Below are 22,500 nucleotides of genomic sequence, written 5' to 3' on the forward strand. Positions count from 1 at the left end.
GCTTTCAAACTCTCTCTCTCTCTCTCTCTCTCTCTCTTCATACAAACAAATTGATGTCAATAAAACTCAGTATTCTGCCTTTCATTATATAAGAAAAAAAAAAAATATATATATATATATATATAGTATATATATATATATATATATATATATATATATATATATATATATATAAAAGGCTCTTGGTTGATTGAACCTACTGTTGTAATTCAGCAATATTAATTACATTTTGGAAATTAAGATTATTTCAACTGAACTGCCATTTGGGATGATCCATTAATCCTCTGGCAATCATTCACAAGTATATATCGCAGTGTGTGCCAGTGGCATCCCCCCCCCCGGGCAGTTGTTCATGGCAGCATCTATCAGCTTTTACGGCCATAATTTCTCCGAATCCGAATTCCGGACATTTGCGAGGCAATTAAACTCGTTCTCGAAAACGTCAGTTTGAAGCGGAATGAGAAATAACTCCCTCCCAAATGAGCCTGGTGTCAATACCGGGGAGCGATCCAAGTGTGTCACGTATCGTGACTACTACTACTCGCTCCAATGTCTGAGTTACGCTCCTCGAGCTGCCTTTAGGCTCTCTGGGTCTCCCAGCCCGACCTGGATGATGTATACGGGCCGTTTCGCAGTATCTTAAGAGGTGTCTGGCCCCGCTGTTTATTTTATGCGGTCTGTGATGGATGAGGAGGGGCTTGTGGTTACTCGTTCCGTTGGTCGTATTGTTCGTTTAAAGATATATCAGTAAAATTGTGTGTGTGTGTGTAAAATCATGAGGCTGCAAATGTCTCTTGATATTGAATTCACATTTAAAAAACGTATTCTTCTCCCCTTCGGTGATAATACCGAAGTAAACGTGAATTGGATACGACATTTGTAGTTTCATGATAGTATATAAACCACGGTGATATGATGAAAATTCACACAGTCATACACACACACACACACACACACACACACACACACACATATATATATATATATATATATATATATATATATATAGAGAGAGAGAGAGAGAGAGAGAGAGAGAGAGAGAGAGAGATAGGACCCCTCCATCCCTCTGATGATGTCATTCTCCATCCGTCACGATGTGACGGAGAATGATTGATGGAGATGACAGATGCATTACGCTCTCCTCCCAAGAGACACGAGAGAGAGAGAGAGAGAGAGAGAGAGAGAGAGAGAGAGAGAGAGAAGTCTATTAGATGAGTTTAGACGGCGTCTGCCGACTTAAATTATTATTAGACTGAGTTTTAACGGAGCCTCTGCCGACTTTAATACCGCTGGTGGTGTCAGGAACCAGACTCGGAGTGAGTCATCGAATGCCTCTTCTCGCGTTTCGTTTGATGTCTTACTTTTCCTCAGTTTTTAGTTTTCTGTAAAAGAAGATTATTGAGATGGCTTTGGTCAGTCTGTCTGCAATGCTGTCCGCCCTCAAGATCTTTAATAACTACTCAGGCCAGAGGGCTGCAAATCGGTATGTTGATCATCCACCCTCCAATCAATCAAACTATACCAAATTGCAGCCCCTCAAGCTTTAGTAAATTTTTGTATATAAAATATAGAGTTGTTGAGCGGGAAGAGATCTGGATAGAAGATGAAAGAGACGTATTGAAAAGTAATGGAACTGATATCCAGGTGTTGCGAGGATGCGTTACTATTACAGGTGAATGTTCCGTATATTCGAAGCCGGAATCAAGATACTGAACACCATATTTAAACCAACATGAAGGCTGATTAATCGAAAAGCAATCGGTCATCTGAGGAAGATTTCATAATTTCGAGCCAAATGCATATGTTGGCAATTAAAAAGAGAGAGAGAGAGAGAGAGAGAGAGAGAGAGAGAGAGAGAGAGAGAGAGAGAGAGAATTTCCACTTTTTAAATATTTCTTCTCATATATATTGTATGTATATATATATATATATATATATATATATATATATATATATATATATCATACATACATACATACATACACACACAACACACACACACACACACCACAAACAAACACACACACACACACACACACACACACACACACATATATATATATATATATATATATATATATATATATATATATATATGTATATATATATATATATATATATATATATATATATATATATGTATTCATTTATTTATTTACATATATACATACACTATTTGGGCATATATTCTCTCTCATACAATTTCTATGGTAGTCAATGACATTATTTGCCGACTATCATTTTATATTCAAGTTTAGCTTCACTTAAAGCTACCATATTTTCCTTGTAATGCGTTGAATATCAAAATTATAATGATTCATGTACACTACTGCTGTACACAACACAAGGCAGGACACTCGTATAGCCTTTACCGTACTTTTTTCCTTAATTAAACTCCTTTTTTCTTAAACGTACCGTGACTAATATGATGATCAAATAGTTATCAAAGGATTTTTTCCAGGTAGTTTGGTTTATGGAGTTCCCCGTTGCGTAATGAATGTAATTATCCGTTCAGTGTACTTACGAATTTTTTCCGCTTGTTTTTCATTAGAGGGGAGGAAACTCTTGCTGAATGACGAATCGTAAAATTGAATTTGCTCTAGGTTCCCCTGAAAGGTTCGTGTTTGGATGACTCTGTGTTGGAAGTTGTGTTTTTCTCTCTCTATGTTGATGTTCTGTTTGAATTTCAAGATCAAATTCGGTTGCGGGATTGTTGAGGAAAAGTTTATGCGCGGATGAGATGGCGGCCTTCATCGTCCACGTACACGAACAAAAACGTACATACAAATACACACACACACAAACACACACACATATATATATATATATATATAGATATACTATATATATATATATATATATATATATATATATATAATATCTATATATATATATATATTTTTATATATATAATATATTGAGTGTGTGTGGTAGACAAAATGAATATTACAAAGTACCTTTGCTCACAAATAAATTTGGAGATATATATATATATATATATATATATATATATATATATATATATATATATATATATATATATCCAAGCGGAGATATTTATTAATATATATATATATATATATATATATATATATATATATATAATGATGTCCAAAATATTGTACTGGCGTATAATAAAATATTTTCAAGGTATGGGACCATTCTATTTGTTGAATTCCCTATCCAGAGACCCGGGGGATTGAAAACGATTTGTTTTGTTTAGTCACCTGAAACTGAGACTGAAAATTGAATTCTGAATTGATACCTGCAGTTCATCTCCGCACCATTTATCGAAGTTCTGATTATATGCTGTGAAATGAAATACCGAATTATTGATACTTCTATTTTGGTGAGCGGCGATAGAAATGGAAACGCTCTTCGCCATCAGTTCGACTGACTGTGGAATTGAGTGTATTGAATTTAAAAATAACTTTTTGATATTATATGTTTGTATAGGTGAGGCGTTGGTCCCTCAGCGCGTTCTATTTTACGTCGTGAATTATACGTTATTAATTGTTTCCCACTGACTGTTCTAAAGAGCGTAAAGATTTGCGTCAGTCTCTCATCTAGTGACTGTTAAGACAAAAATAATGACATCAGAAGAAAGAAACAACGGAAGACGTATATGCTCTTACGCTCCTACTCTGTATTTCAAGATACGCGTAAGAAAATGCTATATAAAATGAATAATATTTAAGAATATACTATATAAAACGAATATTATTTAAAGATATACTAGATAAAATTAATATTATTTAAGGATATACTGTGTAAAATTAATAATATTTAAGAATGTACTACATAAAATGAATATTATTTAAGAATATACGCTATGAAATGAGTGATAATTGAGAATGAAGAATATTCCATATTATATACTGTACAAATCGGCGATATTTTGACCACGAAATGGAAACATTTCAATCTGTGGGACTTCCTTCGTTATCAATATTCAGAATTTGCATATTTCCGGCTGTTTCGTACTGTGGGCGTAATAGGGCGTTAGTAAATCCAGCACACAATGGCATCCTACACCTTTTGCTCAGCAATGCGTTTAAGAGTCCTGCGTAATTTGATCTTATTTTTGGCGAATAACTGCATTTGGGAATTGTCCTGGGATTTGAGTCTTTTTCTTTTCTCCACTCCGTTTCGTAACTTATGGATTTGATCAATTTCTTGAGAGAGAGAGAGAGAGAGAGAGAGAGAGAGAGAAATAATTCTCCAGACCATTTAAAAAAAAAAACGATGGAGAGAGAGAGAGAGAGAGAGAGAGAGACGAGAGAGAGAGAGAGAGAAGAATAAATTCAAAATTTTTGAAGACGACACAGACCATTTAAAAACGATGATAGAGAGAGAGAGAGGAGAGAGAGAGAGAGATAAAGACGACGAAGAGAGCAGAGAGAATAAATTCACAAATTGTGAAGACGGAACTGAGCATTTAAAAATGATGAGAGAAAGAGACAGAGAAGAAGGGGCGGGGGGGGGGGGGGGGGGGGGCGGGGGGGGGGGGGGGGGCGTTTGCGGGTGCTTGCTGTATGTTATAGAACCATGACATTCTCAAGGATTTCTTCCGACTCAGCCAGAGATAATAGACGTCATCAGTTGCAAACTGCTATCTATCAGGAACTTAATTTGGTTGTGTTGAAATATTTTCAATTGCTGGAATGCACCATTCGCATGGCGTGGGTACTTGGAGCTAGCTATTTTCTTAGAAATAATTATCATTGTTAGATTTTGCTAGTTTTCATCGGTATTTTATTTAAACAGTCTCACGTAGTACTTGAGAAATTATGAATAGAACGAATAAATGGTTTGTTATTTTGAATCGAGTGATTTTAATTTCTCCGCAATTTCTTATAATACTCTCTCTCTCTCTCTCTCTCTCTCTCTCTCTCTCTCTCTCTCTCTCTTTCTCCTTATCACTTCCTGGAAGAGAAATGATTACGTCCGGATCTTCATTGATACGGTTCCCTGGAGATCCACAGAACAGCGATGATATGTCTCCCAAAAGAAAATGGATAAGGCCCGGAGGTGGGATGGTATTGCAGGGGACTATATATATATATATATATATATATATATATATATATATATATATATATATATATATATATATATATATATATATGTATATATATATATATATATATATATATATATATATATATATCTATATATATATATATTTACAGCAATTGAAACACCAGCAGGGAAGCGCCATCTACATATCGGTAAGGGCACCAAGGCCAAAACCCGGAACAGCATTTGTACAACTTTATTGGGACATGTTTCGAGTAGTACTATCACTCGTTATCAACCTACAAAATTAAAATGAATGACATTATAGTTCTTGCAATCAAATTTACAATAATAAATTATTGGTACCCTTACTTGAACCACTAACAAAAAATAATTTTACTCTGAATAACTCGTACCATTTTAAAGAAAAAATTTTATCACAAGACTCAGGTTATTAATGGCCAGTTTAGATGTGGAATCTCTATTCACAAATGTCCCCGTGGAGGAAACAATTGACATCATATTAGATAAATTATTTCCTGAACCCGATTTCTGTTTTTTAGGCAATTTTAACCGGTCTCATTTTAAAAACTTTTTTAGAATTAGCAGTGCGGGACCCTGCCTTTGTTTTTTATGGTAAACTTTTTAAACAAACAGACGGTGTAGCCATGGGCTCTCCTTTGGGCCCGACATTCGCTAACATCTTCATGTCCTCCCTGGAGGAGCGCATGCTTGATGATTGTCCTCTCAGGTTTCACGTGAGGTATGTGGATGACACATTCGCATTATTCAAGAGAAAACTCTGATATTGACTCTTTCTTAGCGTATGTTAATTCCCAACATAACAATATTAAGTTTACGGTCGAAAGAGAGGAAAATAGTCAACTGCTTATTTAGATGTACTCGTTACACGAGAAAATGGTTCTTTTAACACTTCTGTTTTTAGGAAGAAAACTTTTACAGGTCTAGGATCTAATTATTACAGATCATGTTTTTATAATTTTAAGCTTAATTCATTGTCAACTATATACATAGGGCATATTTTATTACATCAAACTGGCATTCCTTCAATCAGGAAATCAATTACCTATTGGAATATTTTAAAAATAATTGCTTCCCTCAAACAAAAAGCTATTTTATAAGAGGCTTCGGAGTTTTCTTAATAAGCAGTTTTTTAACAATACGAAAACATTTATCACGGTAACAAAGTTAGTCATTTATGCAAAATTTCCATTTTTTACATGATGACTCCTTCAGAAAAAGGTTTAGCCAGATTATGGAAAAACATTATGGTGCAGTCAGTATTAAACTAATACCAAAAAATCCATTAACAATTGGGTCTTTCTTTAAATATAAAGATCGATTGAGTCCCTTCTTGACCTCAAATGTAGTATATAAATATACTTGCCCAAAGTGGTAACTCTGGGACTTACATGGGATCTACGAAGAGGTTTACTGAAAGTCAGAATCGATCTCATCGTGGAGTAAGTTTCCGAACAGGAAGTAGGCTCTCCAACCCTGAACATTCAAATATCAGGAACCATGCAAAAATCTGCAAAAAACACATATCGAAAGAGACGATTTTTGTATTATAGGGGCAAACACTCCCAAAAACCCCCAAGAATTACCCATTTTAGAGTCATTACTCATTAAACAGTTTGGTTCCCCAGTTGAATACCCAAACCTCCTCCATCCAACTGTACTTAGTTAACGTGTCTCCTTTTTTTGTTTGTCTCCGATCATTCAGTCTTTCTCTCTCTTAACTTAAGGTTGGTTGGCGGTTCCAGCTTTTAAATAATAATTTTCTGTAATGTGTATATTTTAGTCAATTTTAGTCTTTATACGATTTTTTTTTTTTAATTTTTAGTAAAGTAAATTTAAGATTGTTTATAATATTATTATTTTAATTAATTGACAGATTCCCAGAAGATGTAATAAATGTTATTACGAAACGTTGGAATAAAAAAAACTATGTAGATTGGCCTGTTTTCCTTCAGTCAACGCCTGATTTGATGTATTCCTTGGTCGTCACCTGCCTGCCCCTTGGTTGTATATATATATATATAATATATATATATATATATATATATATATATATATATATATATATATATATATATAATGTATAAATGTGTGTATGTATGTGGAAAATATCGAAATAATACACATATGTGTGTGTGTGTGTGGAAAATAATGATACGGTAAACATGGTGAATATCAATTCATCTTATGCGTAGTGTGTTGTGCGTAGAGTGCGGTTGATTTAAAGCAATTAAATTTATTGGTTGCCAAAAACCCAAAGAAATGTCATAGTTGCAGTGTATGCTACTAGTTTATCTCTGCCCCATTCACTAAAATGCAAATTATTTCTCATCCAGTGAAGTAGTGGATTTTGATCCATGTCTTGTATGGAGATGGAAAAGGAACTGGGTACTGCCTAAGATCTTCTTCTTTGTAATGTGTTTTCGCGAGGGCATTCCTTTCAAGTATTGGTTGTGTGGGATTTCCACTTAATATAGGAATTAGACTCTAACGCCCCACAATGTGTTTATTTTTTATTTTTTTTTTTTTGTTGTATTTTTGTTATTTTTTACAATGTGCTCAGACAGAAGTGACTCCAAATTCCTATCTCTCTCTCTCTCTCTCTCTCTCTCGTCTCTCTCTCTCTCTCTCTCTGACTGCTCTCTCCTCTGCTTCAAGTAATTTCACTACCACTCTTATCACTACTAACACAACAACAACAACCACAAGTACAACATCAACTATTTGTTCTACCACCCCTGCCACTACCACCACCACCACCACCACCACCACCACAACAACAACAACGACAAGAGCACAACATTAAACAGATGATTTTGGTGATGGTAAATTTTTATGATGGATGAAGTACTTGTAATAGTAATATTAATAGTAAATAATAATCCGCGTTATATTAGAAGCCGTGAGTTATGAATATTACAAACTCGCATTTGATGTTTAATATTACTTTGGTGGCTGCTTTCTCGTGTCTAAGATAAAATTGGGCTCTCTGGAATGCAATTACGGGGCCAACGTATTTCAGTCTCATTTTGCAGTGAAGTTTATTCGGAGTTTTCCCGTTTTAGTTTTCTTTCAGAGAAAACTATTCAGAAGGCTTTGTCTGTCCGTCCGCGCGTTTTCTGTCCGCCCTCAGATATTAAAAACTACCGAGGCTAGAGCGCTGCAAATTGGTATGTCGAGCAACCACCCCCCGATCATCATACGTACCAAATTGCAGCCCTCTAGTCTCAGTAGTTTTTATTCTTTAATTAGATTAAAGTTAGCCATGGTTGTGATTCTAGCAACGCAACAACACAGGCCACCACGGCCGGCTGATAGCTTCATGGGCCGCGGCTCGTGCACCATTATACCGAGACCACCGAAAGATAGATCTATTTTCGGTTGCCTTGATTATACGGTGTACGGAGAACTCTCTCTCTCTCTCTCTCTCTCTCTCTCTCTCTCTCTCTCTCTCTCTCTCCACACCCACACACATTTATTTTGTAGGTAAATATGATTGCTACAAATCTTAGGAAACTGTCTCTGGAGTCCTTTGTATTTATTATTAAAGGCCGTTTGTGATTTCCCGTTCTCTCCAGCGGACAGTAAATCTAGATTCCGTGCTCGGTGCTGCATTTTTATTGCTTCATGAATTTTAATGCCTTGTAACCGTTGCTGTGAAGAGTCATTCTTAGCGAGCGAGTAGCCGATCTCTTGTTAGTGGTCGTTCAGATAATTTTAGACTCTCTGGGAAGGTCTGTATGAGTGTTTGATAGTTAAGAGATTTTATTGTATAGATCGTAGTTCATTTTACTCTTTCAGGATTATGAGCATAAATTTATAAAACTGGTTCCTTTAAAATGGTCATTTAATTATGGTGCATCATTGGTAGTAAAGGTTTCGAAATGATGCAACTGCGTTGGTTCGCTGACGTTGGATGGAATGAATGGGTTGACATTGCTTCCTAGGCAACAAATCTCACTCCTCCAAAAGTTGGTCATCATGTGAAGATCACCTGATGAACATACCTGCCGAGTTTCACCCAATTAGTTGCATCAGTTCTGAAATGACAAAGGCAAAACGAGTAGGCACATCTGGCAAGGGTTTAAAAAAGCCTTACCCACCTCCGCCTTCCTCTGCGGAAGATGAGTCTTATAAGTCTTGGTGAGGCCGTGTTGATTATTTGGATATTCTTGTGGGGATAGAGAACCAATAGGTATGTGATTCGTCCTTAATATCATATTCCACTGTGTCTCTCTCTCTCTTTCTTTCTCGTATGTATATATATATATATATATATATATATATATATATATATATATATAGATATATTAAGAAACATGTTCATCCATAGAAAGGACGTCCCAAAAGAAAGAAAACCACTTGAGATGCAAGGGAGACGTAACAGTGTGAAGTATTTCCCTTTGCGTGAACTTCCTTCCTCCGATTCGAGATCTCAGGCGCTGGAACCCCCGCCCAAGTTAAAAGGGTTAAAGTTAAACGCAGAGTTCTGAAGTTTTCGCGGAACGATTAAGATCAAAAAGTTGGTCAATTTGCCATTTTGCCGAACTATCGAAGCCGACTTTTTATTCTTGTTCTTTTTTTTTATACGATTTTATTTAGCTTGCCATTTTTCGTTTGTTTGTCTGTTTGGGTCAAATTTTGTGACTTAATTTTTGACCTGTTCCCTTCGTCCAATGTACTTGAAATTTTGGATAGTTACTGAATCTAGGTGACAATACACCTTACATGATCAGTAGGTCAGCTGTGACCTCTAGTGACCCTACAGTGACCTCTCTCTCACTGTATCTCAGGATTTGTGTGAAACTCTACGGGCTCGGGTTTTTCAAACCTTCTTTGGCTCGATGTCGTTAGCTTCGATCATAAATGTGGGTTACAATTTTTGTCAAAACTAAAAAGTATAAAATATAGAAAAATTTGTAACATACTTTTATTTAAAATGCACTACACAGTGAAAAAATAAATATATTTCGGTGTCTGAAAAAACAATTTATTTTATCTAGTGTATTTTAATGAAAGTATGTTAATGCAATTTTTTTTTAATTTTTAGTGTATTTTAATAAAATCATGTTAAAAGTTTTTATTTTTAGTGTATTTTAATAAAAGCGTGTTAATTTTTTTATTTTGAGTGTATTTTAATAAAAGCGTGTTAAAAGAATTTTTGTATATATTTTTTTATATTTGTACTTAGTTTCCAGACGACGGGAACTCCATAGCTGTTATGAAGCTGAAGTGACTTGACTGACAAGTCGTTCAATCGTTCAAGTTCTAAACGAATTATATTTGGGTGTCTTTGATTTTTAAGTTACGTCGGGGCTGCACTGAATTTGCTGTGATTTCTTTGGTTCAGAACCCACGATAAACAGTACAATAAATATATACTATATAATTCATGTCTCCGGAACCAGGCTTACGACACGCGACTTTATACTAAGAAACAAGACAATGACAACGTATAAATATTTCTTTCGCTATATTATATATTATCTATATATATATATATATATATATATATATAAATATTATATATATATATTTATTAATAGATATCTATATATATATTATATATATCTATATATATATATATATTAATATACTAATATCTATATATACCCTATATATTATATATAATGTTTATATATATAGTATGTATATACTATATATATATATATATATATATATATATATATATATGTGTATGTAAGCGAATACCACAGGAAAATGATAGGACAGATACCCCAAGCGCTTTCGTTCTTTACTAAGACATTGTTTTAGTGAAGATGAAAACACTTGGATTTCTACCTATCATTTTCCTGTGGTATTCGCCTATATATGAATATATATATATATATATAATATATATATATTTAGTATATATATATCTTCTGCTCACAGTACTGACAGCCTTTTGTTTTTAAACTCCATCGATTAATCCTCACCTCAATATATGAACATTCATTTCAAAACGAAAGAAATTGAAATAATTCCATGTAACTTTCTGTTCTATTTTGCCCTTAGGAAGCTGTTTATTACGAAAAAGAAAAATACAATAAAATAAAAAGAAAAAAAAAATTTTTTTTTTTTAAAAAATTTTTTTTTTTTTTAGCTTGGCTGCAGGCGCGGATATCCAGAGCACCTGAAGCATAGGAAAGCGCAGCTCTCCAAACTTCATTATGAAACAGAGCATAAAAAAAAAGCTTTATTCAAATGAACCAATTCCCAGGCCGTCGCCCCCTCCCCCGCCGCCGCCGCCGCCGTAGCAGCCGAAAGGCAAGAGCGCGTTTTCATTGCAATCACCGCATACAAAAATGTATCAATAACTCGTCATTTCCCTTTTCAATAAACGCAGCAGAGATAAGCAGCTGGTTGGAAATGGGCTTATTTGATTTCCCGGGTTTTGTCGTCTAATCAAAAAACAAATCCTTTAGGTCCACATTGGCAGCGTTTATTACGAACGAATGGGCTGCTTTAAAATATACTTCGTGATTAAAAAAAAAAAAAAAAAAAAAAAAAAAACAAAAAAAAAAAAAAAAAAAATTAATGACAGTATTATTCTGTAGAGCATTATTATTCTTAGGCGAAATTATCATAATGGGAAAATTATCTGTCGTGCAAAATGCACCTCATATGGATATAATTGCAATTTAGTTGGATGGTAACTTCCTTGATTTTGGGATATATATCTATATATGATGTACATTATATCATGTATATATATATGTGTAAATAATGTGTATACTATAGTGTATATAATATATATATATATATATATAATATACATATATATATATATATAATATATATATATATATATATATATATATACACACACCATAGCTGGCTAATATCAAGTGCACAAACTCACTGTTTAGTTCAACATGAGGACCCTTTCGCTATTGACGGACAGTGGCCTTACAGTTTCCGTCTTCGCGCCGATTTCCATGTTTGGTCTCTCTCTCTCTCTCTCTCTCTCTCTCTCTCTCTCTCTCTCAGAGTTCAGGTATTCCTCACCCGCCCTCTCAGGATAGCGTTATCACAACTTCAATCTTCCCACCATTAAAAGGACTTCTGGAGTTTCCCAAATACACATTTTGATCATCTGGGCCTAAAAGTATGACCAACAACCTTCTGATATTTTACAGAAAAAACGTTGTAACCTTATCACGATTCCTAATGGCTAACTCCCTCTCTTAATACTACTCTATGCCCGTCTTATGATGTCGGTTAATATTTAAACAAGTTAAAAATGCCCCGAAGTTTCTTCGGCGCAATCGAGGTTCTGTACAGAGTAAAATCAAGGTCACCGAAAATAGATCTGTCTTTCGGTAGTCTCTATATAATGCTGTATCAGCCGCAGCCCACGAAGCTTTCAGCTACGTCCTGATGGGGGAGGGGGAGGGGGGGGCTGTCCCATATCGATGCCAGACGCACGAGATTATGGCCAATTTTAACCTTAAATCAAATCAAACTACTGAGGATAGATGGCTACAATTTAGTATGTTTTAGGAAGGTGGATGATCAGCATACCAATTTCAGCCTTCTAGCCTCAGTACTTTTTAAGATCTGAGGGCAGACAGAAAAAGTGCGGACGGACAGACAAAGCCATCTCCATTATTTTCTTATACAGGAAACTAAAAGCTGAAATAGCCACGAGAAGACTCTAGTGACTACACAAGCAATAACATTCTTTCCCTGCCAGAGCCAAGTTGGCAGTGCATTCGTATATTTCTCTTGGCAACAAGGCACCAAGAGGACCTAATTTAGGTTGAAGTCCAAGAAATAAAAAAAAAAAATAATGCAGTTTGATAGATACCAAGCTGCGGTGGGAATCATCTTCTTGGGAGACAGACGCCTGGGATGGGTCTCAGAATGACTGAGGGCATTAGGGACGGGCATAAGGAAAGTTATGTATCGTTATCTGAAAGAAATACGTTTCTGAATATGAACAGAATTGTACTGAATTCCCTAGTTCTCTTGTGGGTTGGGTCTAATGTAGAATGAAGTAAGTTTACTTAAAAAAAAAAACAAAAAAAAAACACAGCTTTCAATCCGATAAATTCATCAACCAAAATAGTCGCCTAATATTTGGAACATGTAGGTTTTAACTTCAGGAAATTCATTTTGTTTAATTCTGACCCTGGGGCTTTATATATATATATATATATATATATATATATATATATATATATATATATATATATATATATATATATATATATATATATATATATATATATATATATATATATATATATATATATATATATATATATATATTTGTGTGTGTGTGTGAAATACGTGCTTTTAGATTTGAATTTCTTGAGCAAAAGATTTTTTTTTTATTACCAAGTGATTAGCAAGAATAATTCCTTTCGTTTTAAGAGCAAACTGCAACTTAGCTTTAGAGCAATGACAAAAAATTTAATGTAGAGAAGATAAAGGCACTTTTGGACCTACTCAGACACAATATATACGTGAGTGTGTGTGTAGTTTCCTGTGTGCTGTAATAAAAACAAAAGTCTTTCATTCATGACTGCAGTTCCTTTACCAGCGGTGATAATCGTAGCTTCTAAATTTTTATCGGAATGAATGGTAACGTTGTCAGTAACATGCTTATTTGTAAGTTTCATAATTTTCATAATGAAACACAGGCATAGGCAGTATTTACAGTCCAAACTAGATAAGAACAAAAAAATCTAGAAATGAGTAAGATTTGCCAAATCGATACCTGCGAACTAACCTCCCTCTTCGCCTCCCAACTCAAACTCGAAGGAAAAATGGTAACAAAACCTTTTGTATTCACGACTGCAAAAATAGACGAGGGAGCAAACTCGTCGATTTCGGAAAAAGAAGACGCTGCAAAGTCGACTGTTTTATTTTCTTCTGTTTTTTATTTGCCCCTTTTCTCTGTCGAATTTCTCCTTCCGGACCCAGAGTAAACACGGCGTCTTTACGGCCCTGAATTGGTCGGAGTCGAAGGAATGTGATTTTCAGAATGGTAGGATGATGCAATTTCCACGAACACTATGCACTTTTTTACATTTTTTTATATTTTTTATTTTATTTCTTATTTTTATAACAATTGAAAATATCAAGAGAAAGGAAACTACGTTTGATTTAATCATTCGCTGGCGTGGTTCAGGGCCAATAAAAAATAGTTTTTGTAGATTATACTTTTGTATGATAATCACAAACTAGAAATACAGTTTTGAATACCAAAGGACAAAACATGTTTGTGTTAGCAGAGAAACGGCTGACCTACTTTGCAAGTGATTAATTAATTGACACTGGTTTTCGAGTTGAAAATATTTCACTGGCACCTTAAAGATTTAAAACTTTCATTGTATATATATATATATATATATATATATATATATATATATATATATATATATATATATTATATATATATATATATATATATATATATGTATATATATATATATATATATATATATATATATATATATATATATATATATATATATGTACTGTGTATCTGTGTACATCGTACGTATTTTTCTCTCATTTTTGGGCTTTTGGGTTTCAGTACATTTGTTAGGAATAGAATCCTAGCTGAATATGCTCTCTCTCTCTCTCCTCTATATGATATATATATTATATATATATATATATATATATTATATATATATATATATATATATATATATATATATATATATAATTTGTGAACTTGTTCATGTGACAATTTCAAATTTTGGTAGAGAGCGGGATGTGGGTTAAAAGATACAGCAGAGTTTAGATGAAATGGAAAGTTCGTAGACTTTGAGTTCTATAAAACCGATGAAGGAGATACGATGCAAAGGCCGAGGCTTCGCAACACACCATGAAAAGCCAGAGCGAGTCCATTTTTAGACCTTCGCCAATATCGGAGATTATGATTTCCTGTTGTGTTTGTTTGTTCGTTATTTCCTTCTCTGTCATGACGTTTAAAAGTGATGGACTGCCAGTTCCTTGGCATTTTTCTATCTTACGCACATTACAGAATTGGTAGGCGATCTCTTCCCCATATAAGAATGGAGCTTCGTAATCATGATACTAAAATGGAGTCGTTTGAACATGGGACTACGAGTATATGCACTAAGATCGAGTGTTAACTATATTATGTAAGCAGTTCAATTTAATCATTTTAAATCATCAGTAAGTTCTTTGTTTGTTCATCACGTGCATGATTGTGTATTCGCTATGGCCTTTTAACTTCTGGACTTTCTCACAGTTATTTCTGACAGAGAACACGTTTGTTACACGGAGACTATTTATCTATCTATATATATATATATACCTATATATATACACCTTGATGCGTAAATATTTGTATACATATCTTCTTCGTTAATTTCTACGCTGGAGTAAGTTTATAAGGACACAGTAGTTGGCAAAGCATTGCGACGAAGTCGGCAAGTTCAAAGCGTCTTTTTTGGCACTGGACGAAAATGGGAAAAAAAAATAATAAAATAATAAGAATCCAGGACGAGTCCTGAATATCTCATTTTCCTTAACACTGCTGAGATCAGCAAAAGAGCTCTATAAACAGCATATGCGTCACATCCCCCGCCCCCCTCCCCACACCCCCTTCCACAAAAGTAGCCTATTTTGCTCAAGTTCGGCTTTTGTTTCTATCTGCAGTTGCGTCTTCCTTGGTCAGCGTAAGGATAATGAAAAGCCGGTGTAAGTTCGGGCTGCCATTGACCTAGAAAAAGTAACAAGATACTAAGTTCTTCATCGTAAAGGTTCAACATTTTAGTGAAAAACACGTATAACGATAATTAAGGAATCTGAAGAGACAAATTAAAAACCAAATTTAAAAGAAAGGGGAAAAAAAAAAAGACTTCAAACAATGATCGAAATTGACAGATCAAACGAAACTTGGGAAAATGACAGAATAGGAAATAAAGGACAGAACAAAGAAATAGGACAGTCAGACTCGAAGCAGCGAAACCATCTGTCCCAACAGGACCCCAGATGGAGAACTGGACTTGATCCTCGCATATAAAAATGAAATCCCTTAGTCTAACGAAGTAGTGGGAGGCTACCGTTAGCCTCAATCAAATTAAGTTTGGGTCTCTCTCTCTCTCTCTCTCTCTCTCTCTCTCTCTCTCTCTCTCTCTCTCTTATACGGCATCAGTGACGTATATTTCTCTACTTTTAGTTACTAAACAGTTGTGTCGGTTAAGGAAATTGTTCTAACTCATTTTTCTATATGATTTATTAGGCTTAAGGAATATTAAAAAATAAAAGTAATTATAAGATATCAGGACTAAATCACTGACGTGATTTTCTAAAACGAAATTTAAATTTTTTTTTCTTTTTATCGGTAGGAATTAAATAAATTGAGAGAGAGAGAGAGAGAGAGAGAGAGAGAGAGAGAGAGAGAGAGAATTGGTGGGGGCTGGGGGGGTTCTACTATTGTCGTCTGGAGGCTTACATGCAGCCGACTACTGTTTCCTTTTTTTATTTTTTTCCCCAAGAGGAGATGAAACCCACCTACCATCTGGTGCCATTGTTTTATATTTAACTTTTCCTTCTTCTTTTTATTACTTTCCATTTTTTTTGCAAGTTTTTATTTTCTGGCGCTCTCCCACGCACTAAGCCTGTCTTGCTGTAATAGTGTTAACCCTTTTTGGGGTTCCTTTGGGTAGTTCTTTTACTCAGTAATTTGGTTTTTTTATTGTTTTTTGTGCGTAGATTTGATCAACATCTTTGATGGTTTTCATTTCTTATTTAGGTACAACAAAAGGATTTGATTTGTTTTTTTTATTTTTTGTGTAGACAGTAGACAGTACCAGTGTTATATCATTTTCTATATTTACGAAATTGAAAACGCCAGCATTTTACAAAAACAGTTCTTTTTTGGGAGGGGGATAGGTATACCATTAGAAGGAAGAAGCTTATAAAAACAATCTGATTTAGTTTGGTTATGGCGATTCACCATAAAATGTAACCGAAAAATAAGAGTCAAATTCCGTTCAAAAATGACTAGCTACGGGAACAAGGCGTGATCCGACTTCCAGCTTGTTGAGGGCGCGTGCTAAAATCTACAGTTAAATAGAGCGATTTTTCACTAACGAAAATTAAAATAAATGAGCTATATGTTATTAGAAATTATTGTTCTATTCTGTTGAAAATGCACATTATTTATTTTTTTTTACATTTTCGTTTTAATAAATACATCACAAATATCCTATCCTGAAATTCCTGTATCTTTAACTCACGCGAAACACCTTTTTCAGACCTTTTAAGGTTTTTCCATAGACGTTTCCCTACCGCCAACTAGAACAACAACAACAACAACAACAACAGCAACAACTAAGTACTTTGTAGACTTACTCCCCGATTAAGCAAAAATAAAAATGAGGTATTATGGTTAATAAACATTCTTCAAGAAAGGACACTATTTGGCATTTCAAAGTTGCAAGATGACGACACTCCTACATTCGATTTTGAAATAAGGACTGAAACATTTCCAGAAGCAAATGTGCAAAAACGAAATTCTTATCATTTCTCTTCCGTACATTTCCTTTTTCCTTTGTACAGCTGTGTCCGACATCACTCCCCTCTTCAAGCGATGGTAAAAGAGGATTACATTTCCCTCTTACGAACTTGGACTCTGAGCGTCACAAGATCTTACATTTTTAATTCGTGGGGTCTTGAATGACAACCATTAACATTCATTAATAAAGGTATGATTGGCAATGCAAGCTCCCAAGCGCAACCGGCATTTTCCCTTCGAAGTCATTAACGAATGGGTCAGTTGGCTGTGGGTTTCCCTCTCTGGATTCTTTCCCCTTTTCTTACCTATGTAGAAGACAGTAGACTCAAGAATCATTTGACGTCATTGAAAAGAAAATAATGCTTTCATATTGTCTCAAAAAAACAAAAACAAAAAACGAACAAACAGATAAATAAATAAATAAATAAATAAATAAAAAATAAAACTTATAAGATTCTCTCTCTCTCTCTCTCTCTCTCTCTTCTAAACTCGGATCCCACAATAAGCTGTAGGTCCCGTTGCTAGGTGATCAGACGATTTCAGACTTTCATGTACTTTTAATTAGAAACAATGTTATTCATTTTTCATGTGGACAACATTTTGGAATGTGATATTGAAGCAAAGAAGAAAGTGTATGAATACCTAAAGTCCTCCCAATAGAAATAGTTGGCTTTTTAAAATCAGGCTTTGCAAAGGTAGTCTCCACGAACCCTCCCATTCCGTAGTGAATGAAAAAGGGTGACACTCCCATATATCATGGCTTTTTCAACTCTCAGTCTTTAATGGCAAGCCATTAGCATTCGCTCATTACTGATAATTCCTAGTGGAAAATCGTTCCGAATTTTCCTCTCGGTTTCGGCTTCTCCCCTCTCTCCTCTCCTCAGACCTTCCCCTTTTTCCCCTCGAAGACGGAGAGGGGGGTCTGGGTTAGTTGACAACATTAACGTTTCATTCATTTCACGTATTTAACTGATATTGTCCTTGAAACCGTAAGGAAAGTTGCACGTAAGTACAGTTATATATATATATATATATATATATATATATATATATATATATATATATATATATATATATATATATATATATATATATATATATATATATATATATACACAGGAAGGTTTGGGGCATCTGGAATGCCGTAGATTCAATACAAATAGGATGGGAAAAAGCGATCGTAGCATTATCTTTTTATTTTTCAAATTTTCGAGACTTTGAGTCTTATCTTCAGGGCTGTAAAATATACAAAATAGGCAATTAAATCAAGACTGTGTCAGTATCAGTTTATAAAAGTGAAATATATATATATACACTGATATATATATATATATATATGATATATATATAATATATGATATATATATATATATATATATATATATATATAACATATATATATATATAAATATCTATATATATTCTACAAATATAATATATATATATATATATATATATATATATATATTATGTTTTATGTACGTTACTTAAACCCCTTCATAAACAACATTTTTTAGGTATTTGATTTCATTAGAATATGAGTTGCCTGAGCCTCCTTGAAGACCCGCATGCCATGGCAAACAAGCAGCAGATATCCAGACGCAAGCAAGGCACGTTGCTCATGCAAACATCTTCTGAAGCGGACACGGTAATGCAATTCGCATGCCGGCTAGAGAGAGAGAGAGAGAGAGAGTCGTAAGGTCGTCGAATCGGGAATAAGACATTTTATTGCCGGAGTTGTGGAAGAATGGCGCAAGACTCGAAGGCAGTCGAGAACTGCAACATATAAGGGCTTCCCTGGGCTTGGCCCGAGAAGTGGTTTTCCCGCCGGCGGATATGTGGCGCTGAGTGGCTTCTTCATCGGTTCGTTTTGGCTGAAGGGGTATGTAAGAATTTGCTTTCAAGACAAACGGACATTTAATGCTCCGGAATTATAGTATGTTAACGTCGGCGAGATAATACTCAAAACTCACACATTGGAGAAATTGTTATAAAGCTAATGTAAAAGCCTACCAACTCGAAAATGGCTGTAATGTCCATGTATTTTCGCTTACTCTGGGACTAAGCCTACAAACTACTTTGTGTTTGTTGTTGTTGAGGGGGGGTTAGGAAAGGTCGGTGGAAGAGCCAAGAAACGTCAGAAAAAGGTGTTTCGCGTTGAGTTAGAGATGCTGGAATTTTAGGATAGGATATTTATGATTTATAAATTAGAATGAAAATGTAAAAAATAAGTAATGTGCATGCTGAACTGCACAGAAACATTATTTCTAATAAAATATAGCGTATTAATTTTAATGTTCGTTGGTGAAACATCGGGCTACCTATTTGACCGTAGATTTCAGCACGTTTTAATTTACGATAAAAGTTGGGAATATAGTGCTTACAACTCATGCATGAGCGGAAGATTTTTTTTGCACGCGTTCCGAGTAAGCTGGAGGTCAGATCACGCCTTGTTTTAGCTTCATCATACTTATGATATAGCAAGTACAAGATGAAGTTCTTTATTTCTTCTTTAGGGTTTAGTCTGAGTTATACGTCGAGTGAGTTAAACGTCAAAATCATTATCCAACGACTATAGACAAGTTGAATTTTATGTCAGGGTAGAATTCGTCAATAAAACAACCGTTTTAAAGAACTCACAAGTTACCATAACTATTCAGTTTGCGTTATTCATTCAGCGAATGGAAGAAGTTTGTATTTCCATATAATTAATTACATTTCTGTCACTCGTTAATTAAATGGTAATCTTAAACAGAACTCACAACTGTCATGACATTCATTTTCCAGCCTTAAATTCATTTAGGAGGAGAGTCCCATATTTTGCGCCTCTCTCTCTCTCTCTCTCTCTCTCTCTCTCTCTCTCTCTCTCTCTCTCTCCTTTCCAAATCGAAGGCGGAGAATCAATTTACACTCCCCACATCACATAACCGAATAACTTCAACGCTCATACGACTTAACGCTTTCCAATATATTCCGTTCTTCCTGTTGTCTATTCGTCCCGCCAATCAGCTCTTTATCTTACGTTAAATATACATTCAGTCCTCATGCTTACAGAAATCCCATTTATTTTTACCTCCACCCTCCTCCGCTCGCTATATCAGACATATATACATACATACATACATACATACATACATACGTGCGTACGTACGAATAAACACATTTGACTCATACACATGACTGAACCCCCGATTGATTTTTTACTTAATTTTAATCACCTTAATTAGATCACATTCATTTTTATCGCTTAGCCTCCAAACCATTAACGAGGGGGATTCCACTGAGGGGTCAGAGATGTGCATTTCTGGTGTTAGAAGTTCACTCTCGACGTGGTTCTGAAGTCACGTAAAGCCGTTGGTTCCGTTGCTGAATAACCACTGTTTCCATGTAATGTAAAAACACCATACAAACAAACAAGCAAAAAATTAACGAGAAGAGACCTCTTAGTTTCTTCTAGTGTGCTCTGTCCCTGTCAGTTGTGAATATCTGGTTTCCAGCCGTCTGTGTATGTTCGTCTGTACTGTCTCGCTAGCATGTGTTGTGAATTACCACGGCAGCATATCAGACCTCTGAAGATGGCTTTGCAATAAATCCGATACCGGTCAGGATATAGCAGTCTTTTTCATTTCTCCCTCTGGTGTTAGGTATATAAAAATTAGGCATATCTTAGTTTAACCAGACCACTGAGCTGATGAACAGCTCTCCTAGGATTGTATCATTTTACCTGGCTATAGGAACCAATTGGTTACCTTGCAACGGAACCTTCAGCTTATTGTGGGATCCAAACCACATTATATCGAGAAATGAATTTCTAGTCACCAGAAACATATTCCTCTTGATTCCACGTTGGGAGAGCGGGGAATCGAACTCGGGGCTACTGAATCGGTAGGCAAGCACGTAAACCACTCGTCCAACGAGGCACTTTATTAGGTATATAAATGGCACGTCCAAGTGCTTTTAATAATATTATACGTACAGCCTACACACACACACACACACACACACACACACACACACACATATATATATATATATATATATATATATAATATATATATATATATATATATATATATATATATATATATCCAACGAGGCACTTTATTAGGTATATAAATGGCACGTCCAAGTGCTTTTAATAATATATACGTACAGCCTACACACACACACACACACACACACACACACACACACACACACACACACACTATATATATATATATATATATATATATATATATATATATATATCCAAACGAGGGCACTTTATTAGGTATATAAATGGCACGTCCAAGTGCTTTTAATAATATTATAGTACAGCCTACACACACACACACACACACACACACACACACACACACACACATATATATATATATATATATATATATATATATATATATATATATATATATATATATATATGTAGATATATATATATATATATATATATATATATATATATATTATATATTGCTACTTTCAAAATGCGTATATCCCCTCTTTGACTGTATAAAAATATTATGTATAAAATTGTGCAACATTTTTCAGATTCCTAGATAGCTTAGAGGTAGGATGTTTAAAATGTGTGTTCAGATTTCGCATAACATAATGTAAAAGAATATATAACGTAGTATGAAAAGAGAGAGAGAATAACTTTGTCCATTCGAAACTAGGATTGTTTCCCTATTATGTCAACGCCTTGCGATAACAGACCTCGAGATTAAAGGAGCTCGAGTCTTCGTTGTGTTTTTATTAACATGTCCATCTTAATTATCGTTCGATTTCTGTCTTGATCGGGTACGTGTCTTGGTTGAACTGGTACGTACATGAATGTATACTCGTTTCGTATGCGTATGTCTTTGCCGAATGCCATGTGCAGATTTCACAGTTTTTTTGTAAAGTTGCGTCATAATGGAAGCTTCTAG

The sequence above is a fragment of the Macrobrachium nipponense genome, chromosome 26 (assembly GCF_015104395.2).
Source record: "Macrobrachium nipponense isolate FS-2020 chromosome 26, ASM1510439v2, whole genome shotgun sequence".
In the NCBI taxonomy this organism is placed as follows: Eukaryota; Metazoa; Arthropoda; class Malacostraca; order Decapoda; family Palaemonidae; genus Macrobrachium; species Macrobrachium nipponense.